Source organism: Mastigoproctus giganteus, chromosome 14 (genome assembly GCF_048544385.1).
Source record: "Mastigoproctus giganteus isolate SK-2022 chromosome 14, ASM4854438v1, whole genome shotgun sequence".
NCBI lineage: Eukaryota > Metazoa > Arthropoda > Arachnida > Uropygi > Thelyphonidae > Mastigoproctus > Mastigoproctus giganteus.
In genome coordinates this window covers 7,980,683-7,988,983 of record NC_143588.1, presented here as the reverse complement: position 1 = coordinate 7,988,983, position 8,301 = coordinate 7,980,683, and the positions used below count along the sequence as shown (strand labels likewise).

At 35.0% G+C, this 8,301-nt stretch overlaps 1 long non-coding RNA gene across 1 annotated transcript; it reads left to right on the top strand.

Moving 5' to 3' along the window:
• Positions 1-2,168: 2,168 nt before the first annotated feature.
• Positions 2,169-7,736, top strand: LOC150074967 (uncharacterized). Its single transcript, XR_016547889.1, has 2 exons — positions 2,169-2,284; positions 7,446-7,736. It is a non-coding gene; the product is annotated as an uncharacterized LOC150074967 (long non-coding RNA).
• Positions 7,737-8,301: the final 565 nt, after the last annotated feature.

The window sequence follows — 8,301 nt, the reverse complement described above, 5'->3', positions numbered from 1 at the left end:
TTTAGCAAAATCATTTGCCATGTTTACACCATAGAAATTCTTCATACAAACTTAAAAATTAAACAATAAAAATAACTGTGCTTGCATGGGCAGTCCAGATATTAAACTATTGAGATTTATGATCAGAATAATGTGAATTTTTTACTACTATATGACAGTAAAAAAATCTACACATTACTAATTAAAACTTAATAATTTCCTAGAACATTGCATTAGTAGCCACCATTTAACTGCTTCAGACTTCCCTTTAGCAAATTCAGGAACTGCACCTGCATGTTTGCTAAAATTATCATAAAAGAAATTGATTCCCTTGATCTTAGCAATATTATTTATGTACTAGAAAAAAAAAACAAGGAGGGAAAAAATCACATTCAAGCCTTCCTACAAATATCTAGTTAGGAAACAAATGAAATTAAGTTTTTAGAATGCAACAGAGATTGCTAAAGGAGAGATTGTTTAAAGCCTTAAACACTTCAGTCAGGTCTCCTCACAGATGCCTAGTATCGAGATGTTGCAATTTATGCAACCATTCTATCATGGCAAGAAAACCCATTTGTGCTCCTGATTAATCTTCTTTCACTTCTCTTATTCTTTCAAACAAATCCATTTCCTAAAAAAAAAATAATTTCCAAACTTGTATTGCAGTATTCAAGGTGGAGCCAAACCATTGATTTATGCGATGTGATAGCCACATTTGTCCTTCCTGTATTTTCGAGAGAGCTTCATGGTTGATTTTGCAATGACCTTGTAGTGGCTTGCATTATTGATTCTCTTACATTTTCAATATCTATTAGTTTGAGATTACTGTGCCCCAAATCAGAATCTTACACATATCCATGCTTCAATTCATTTTTCAGCATTTCTAATTAGTTTATAAATTTATTGTTGAAATGGCATATTAATGTTATTAACCATTATACCCACCTTAGTGTCAACAAAACCTTAGATATTAACCAGAAATGGTTTAATTTCTAAGGTTTTTGGATAATGAGGCTCCAAGCAAGACATAGCGTGTCACTATTTGCATTGTACATACCTTCCCTGTTTTATAGACTGTAATGCTCTTGTGATTGAACTTAAGATGCTCACACTTTTCCAAGATAGTTTACGCTTTATCGTTCCTTTTGCCTGATGTGCCATTCTCACTCACACATATTAGACTTAAATGCACTAGACCAGGTGTGGCAACCGTTTTTTGAGTGAAGGGCCACACCTCAGCTCAAGCTGGGAGAAGAGAGGGAAAGTTTTGGAATGGAAGAAATGGAATAGTGGGAAGGTGTTTTATTAAAAAAAAATATTTTTTAAAATATTATTTATTAATACTGAAAAAACGAAACAAACATCAAATTAGGTACAAATTAATGTGACTTTTCCTCCTGAACTTCTTGAGCGAGTCTCTCAACATCAAGTGAGTATGCTGTAATTTTCATATTTAAACATGCTGAGAGACTCTCACTGTTCAGACGGTTTCTGTTTTATTTTTAATATAGTTCATGTTCGAAAATATTTGCCTGCAGATATTTGTCGAACTAAAATCTGAGAGGAGTTCAAATGTAAATATTTTCAAATTTATATATGTATCCGGTAAGTTACTCCACGCATTGCACACAATTTGGTATTGCTTTTTCAACTCGCCTATTGCTGTGCTTTTGTGTAGAATTGCAAGAGCAGCCTTTTGCCTCTCCAAATCCTCAATTTCAGTTTTAAGTCATTGTAGTCTTGCACTCCGTGTCCTTATCTTTAAGTCCTCTTAACTTCATTTCAAATTGTGCTTCATGTGGGCTAAAGTTAGAGCTGCAGTTACATGCTCAAAGAGCCACAGGTTTCTGACCCCTGCACTAGACAGATAACACACTAAATTATTTTTCTGGTTTTGTTTTACATGAATTTATTTCTGTATTCAGTCTGAATATATCCCTTTAAAGTGGAAGTTTTAAGGTGCAGACAGAAAGTTAAAGTCACATGTAACCACATGCTTTCCCCGAATAATAAGCTGGCATTCTCTCTCATTCAAAATATTCAGTGTTTATCAATTTTTGGATCTAAATTCTGCAGTTTCTTGTACAAACAGTGTATATTTTTATTGATAATTAACAATTTTTAAGAATTATTAAAATTTAACTTTTATCAGTTTTTTTTTCTTTTTAAAAAAAAAGAAAAAGTGATTCAATAACAAGTTGCAAATCTTCATAGTCCTGGCCATTTGCAGTCGCACAGATCCATGGGTATTCTTCTCCTGCTGAAGTTTAACTTGGCTATTTTCTGAATTGCATGAAGTTATGAGGTAAAGTATGTTAAAACTCTTGTACTTATACTAAGTCAATATTTAATGTTCGATATACGAACGTCAATATTTAATAAATGGTAGCTGGCATTTCACAAGTACAGCCACTCCCCAACTTATGTAAGGGTTGCATTCCGCAGAATTTTGCGCAAGTCGGAATTTCCCTAAATACTTATGCAGCACTCACAAATTTGATTGAAGTAAAAAGAAATGTTCGACGAACATGTAAATAGAATTATTTATTCAATTTTGTTATCTCTTGCACAGGAAAAATTAAAAAAAGTTACAAAAATTTCAAAATTATAAAAGGAGAGGACAGCCATAATATCAGCCATTGTTGCCAGAATTAACTCTCTGGCTGATAAGCACGCTGCTGTGGAAGTTGAGGGCTGTGGACATTTAGAAGGAGTCTTTCCAAACACATCACAAAATTTATATGCTGTTGCAGAATTGGCACTGATGACTTCACCGTATACTTAAATGTTTTGGAAACCAGCGTGATACTTGAACCTATTAAACCACTCATTGCTTGCCAAGAACTTGGCTTAGGGTTCACCGTACTTATCCTTAATATCTTCATAAATACTTCTTGCTTTTGCTTGCTTGAATGACCATTGGACTAAGGAGCATTTGCTTCTGAATCTGATTTTCCATTCATATTATTAATAGCTTTTCCAGGATTCTTTCTTGGCTTGCCTTTGTATGAAACGTGCTTTTGCCCTTAATTTTTTTATAATTTATCAGATTGGTTGTGGTTGGATATTGCTGAAACAGATTCCAGGCTTTATTTTTTGCTATTAAGAAATTTGCAAGGTTAGGTAAGTTTCCTGAAGACAAAGAGCAACTGGAGAATATCGGTTAATTAGATCATGGATGTCATCTGTGTTACAACGAAAACCTCTACAGTTCCGTTGTAAAATACAAGGCATTATTTGTGTCTAATTGATGGAGCTGTATCTGACTGCTTTTTGAAAGTGACTGGCTTATTACTTTCCAGTTTTTGTTTTTGGAGAAAACTGGCCGGCCAGTGTCCATTTCTTCTTCAGCATAGATTTCTAAAACAGGATCTTCCTGTATTGATGTGCCATCTGTGTCCTGGATATTTTTCATTACATTTAAGTTTGTAATATGGGATGTGGTAGCACTCTTTGAAGGAGGAGATGCCGCTGGTATTGTCAGAGGAGTATTATTTGCCCAATCTAAGAGTTTGGGTTGTTGCTTACGTATACTTGGCTGCTGTTCAGAGAGGATATTTTTAGTCCAATCAGAAATTGATTTATTAGTGGGAACTGTGACATTGGTTTGAGTGCAGACTGTTTGATACTTTTTGATGGCATTGGCATAGGTTACATTTTTGTTTATAGGAGGTACAACTATTTTTCTCGCTTCTTGGTAAACTTACTTTGTTCTCAACCTTGTATTTTACTATTGTTTTCTCAGTTTTCCATTTTTCACGTCTTGGAATATGCAGGATGATCTCCTTTGCAATTTGGGCAGGTCATTTTTGTAGTCGTACAGTCACTTTGTATGTGATCTGAGGAATCACAGTTAGGGCAGATAGGAACTCTTCTGCATACAGTTTGTGAGTGGCCAGATTTTTGGCATTAGTAGCAATGTTTTGCTTGAATTACATTTTGTCCCTGCAGTTCTTGGGCTATTTCCTCCTCGGTGACATTTAAAAGGTCCCAACTGGATATGACACCCTTGTTGTTGTTATTTGGTTTTTAGGAGCATTAGCAACTAAGGCCATATTACTCCTAGGATATGCGGTGGTCATTCCCTGACTTTCTGCATCCTCCGTATTTGGTGGTCACGGGCTCAAACCCTGGTCTAATCAAGAAGCGTGTGCTACACACTGCCGCTCCTGCCCACCTGGTTACGGAGGCGCCTATGACACCCTTAGATGAATTTAGGGTTGCATGAGGAGATATTTTTACTGCAATGCCAGCAAAGTTTGCAAGCTGTAAAAGCTTCTCTGAATTGCCTGTGGTTCATAGTTTGCACTGAGTCTCCCAATTGGAGTCTTTTAACAGTCTTAGGAGATCCAGCAATACCTTCCAGGTGTTTTTGTATAACGAAGGAAGACAGTTTGCTTATAGGCTGACCAATGAGCGAGTGGAAAATTAAAAATGATGAGCAGGGTTGCTGCATCTGATTGGTCTTCTGTCTCTTTGGATTATCATTACCTAAGTCATGATTGGTGTCATAGTCAGTGTAAGTTTCAGGTTTTGAGCTTGTAGGCTCTAATGGTGGATAAGAATTTTTATCCACGATGGCTCATTTTGGCCCTGGGGGCTTGTCTTTATCACCCAGGTTACCGGCCCCGCGACGGGGAGGCAGGAGCAGTACCATGAACTGACCAGGCGGCTGTTAGTTGTGTTAGCAAGAGATATGAAAAAGTAAGAAAAAGGTGTGTTCCCTTTCTGGGCCTTTGCCTACTTCCTGTAGTGTCAAAGCGCTACTCAAATAGAAAATGAGGAAAATGGTAATCAGAACAAAAACGAATCTTAAAGAGCAAAAGCTCTTTGAAAAGATCACTTTATGAAACGCACTATAATTGCTTGGCCACGGAACGCTTGCCACCCGGGGCCATATAAACCGTCTAGAGACAAATTACATATTAATAATGTGATCAATACAGTTAAGACAGATAATGGAGAAACTTGATTGGTTGTCAACTGTTAAGAAAATCACTGATGAGTTGTTTGTTTGTGATACTGTAGATGATGATACTGATGAGCAAGCGCCTCCGTAGCCAGGTGGGCAGGAGCAGCAGTGCATAGCACACGCTTCTTGATTAGACCGGGGCCCGAGCCCGTGACCACCAAATACGGAGGATGCAGAAAGGTCAGGGAATGACTACCACATATCCCCGGAGCAATATGGCCTTAGTTGCTAATGCTCCTAAAAACCAAAATAACAACAAACAAACTGATGAGCAAAAGAGAATTAGGTTACAAAATTCTTGTTATATTTGAGATAATGATATACAATTGTTTACGAAGAGTAAATTACTGATGATATGTTCAAAATTAAATATAAATAAAACTCCAGGTATGGATTTGATAGAAATTAATTGTATAATTAAAATAATTGAACGTTACCCTGAGATTTTAGTGGTTATGTACAATAAGTATTTATTGGAAGGGTGTTTTCCAGGGTTTTGGAAAATAGCCCTTTTAAAAATTTTACATAAACCAGGTAAATCAGTTAGTGATCTAAGAGGCTATAGGCCCACATCACTATTAGCAAATTTAGGCAAGATTTTTGAGAGACTGTTGCTGTTAATGTGAGAGTATTTGTTTGTTAAATTTAAACTGGAATTCACATGTCAATATGGATTTAGGAAATGCCTCTTAACTGAAGATGGTATAAATTCTTTGGTTGATTATGGTAACAATCAGAAAGTAAATATGTACTAGCATTATTTGTAGACTTTGAAGGTGCTTTTGACAAGGTGTGGTATGAGAGCATTTTATGGTCACTGAGGAGAATAAACTACCCTCATTTATTGTATAAAACTCTAAGAAGTTACTTAAGTGGAATGAGAAATCAAGTTTGTTCACGACATTTAAAATATGGATCTTCTGGAATATGGTGCTGAACCAGTGGTTGGAGATAGTTGTTATTGTTATTTGGTTTTTAGGAGCATTAGCAAATAAGGCCATATTGCTCCAGGGATATGCGGTGGTCATTCCCTGACCTTTCCACATCCTCCGTATTTGGTGGGCACAGGTTGGAGATAGATTCCACATTGTAAACGATTTCCATATGCTGATGATTTGGTTATGTGTTGAGGGTAAATCTAGGGCCATATTAGAACAACTGATGGGAGAGATAGTACAAGATTTAAATAAGTGGGTATCTTTAAACAAACTTAAGATTTCAGATACCAAGACAGTCATGATATTGCTAAAAAGCAAATTGGATTATGGAAGGTCACCAGGTCATATTAGAACAAATGATGGGAGAGGTAGTACAAGATTTAAATAAGTGTTTATCTTTAAACAAACTTAAGATTTCGGATACCAAGACAGTCATGATATTGCTAAAAGCAAATTGGATTATGGAAGGCCACCTAAATTAATTGTAAACAAATTCCTTTAAAATCACAAGTGAAATAATTAGGTATTTTACTTGATGATAAGCTAACATTGTTTCCGTACCTTGATTATATCAGTAGTAAGATTAAGAAATTTACATCGGCAGGTATTAGTTACCAAAACTGAATGGGGCCTTGGGAAAAAGGTATTAGGTTTATAATATAAGGCGGTATTTCTGCCTATAGTAGTATATGCAGCATCTGTGTGGTTTAGACATATTAACAATGTTAAGTTTAGACTAAAATTATCTTTACAGAGAGTAATGATGTTGACTTCAATTAGAGCATTTAAGGCTGTGTTAACAAATGCTTTACAGGTTATAGGAGGGGTGCTGCCATTAGATCTAGTAGTTGTTTATAGAGCATTTTGTCATTTCTTGATGAAAAAGAAAAGGGTTAGTTTTTTGAGGGAAGACGTTAAAAATGAAAAAGAAATGATTATTACAAAGTTATTGGAAATGTGGCAACATCGATGGGAAACAAGTGTTACTGGATTTGTTACTAGAACTTTTATTCCCGATGTAAAATTGAATTATAATTTCAAAGTTAAGTGATTTTATCCACATATGGAGACATCATTTTTAATGACTGGACATGGGTCACTAAATCAAAAATTGTTTTATTTTAGGTTAGCAGACCAACCTTGTACATGTTCACTGCCTTAGACGTGGGATCATGTCATTTATGATGACTATAGGAGGAATTTAATGCTCGCTATACCACACCTTTTCAGAGGGCACGAGAGTAAATGATTAGATAATAAGGATGCTTTTTAGGCCTTTCAAAATTTTGCTAGGCTAGTGTTTAGGAAAAGGAGAGCTTTGTCTATAGTTACTTGTTCATAAATGCTGTGCACTTTCTTTCCTTTTTTTTTTTTTTTTCCTTCTCTCTCCCTGTCTTGGCATAACCAAGACAGACAGAGAAAAAGAGGAATTTTATTTGTTATTATTATTATCCTTTTCTTTTTATAGTAATTAATTTCTTTATTTTATATATTTATTTTTAATTTATTATTTATTTAATTTTATTATTATTATATATATATTAATTTTTTTGTAGGCATTCTGATGGGTCGCCAGAGCATGGAATGCTGGTGCCAGGCATTTTGATCTTTGCTTCTTCTTTTCGGGACTCTCTTGTAAATGCCTGTGATGACAAATAGCTTGGACAGTTCGGAAAATGTGATGGAACAGCTCCGTGAATTAGTTTTGGATGCTTGAAATCTACAGCGATTCCCTTTTTTCCCCACATCAAATTTAGATGTCCATCTAACTATTTGGGATGGCAAGAAATGAATCTGACATACCTGTAACAATATGAAATATATAAATAAAATGTTACGCTCTTTTCCGAATTTCACTTTACTTATTATTAGCATCTCATAGACAATTGTTATTAGCTTATACAACTAAGGATAACTCAGTCCGCATGCACAGGCCTATAGTTTATCGAAGGTTGCATAATTACATTTTGTGTATTTATCTACACTAAAAGTTTCAATAAATAAAATTAATATTATGTATTGCACAAATATTGAGATTTTTTGATTTCTTAAACAAGCATGCATGCATGCATGCACTTTTCTTCAGTGTATCCAATATATGAAAGGAATATTTTATATATAAATGAACCACAAAAGCTGAAATTTACTTCTATATTCTGACAAAAATATCTGTTTCATATTCTTATATATTATTGTTAAAATACTTCTATTTAAGATTACTGCTATTAACGTACCACAAACGTATTTTAGCAAACTTACCTTTGAAAGTTCAGATGGCACAAAATCTTTCCCTGGTATAGCTTTCAACCTTTTGTTAGTTAAAACAGTACCCTTCAACAGAAATCCAAAGATGTGTGCTTTCGGACCACCTTTATAATTTCCATGAACACATTTTCCAGGCATTATTAAAAA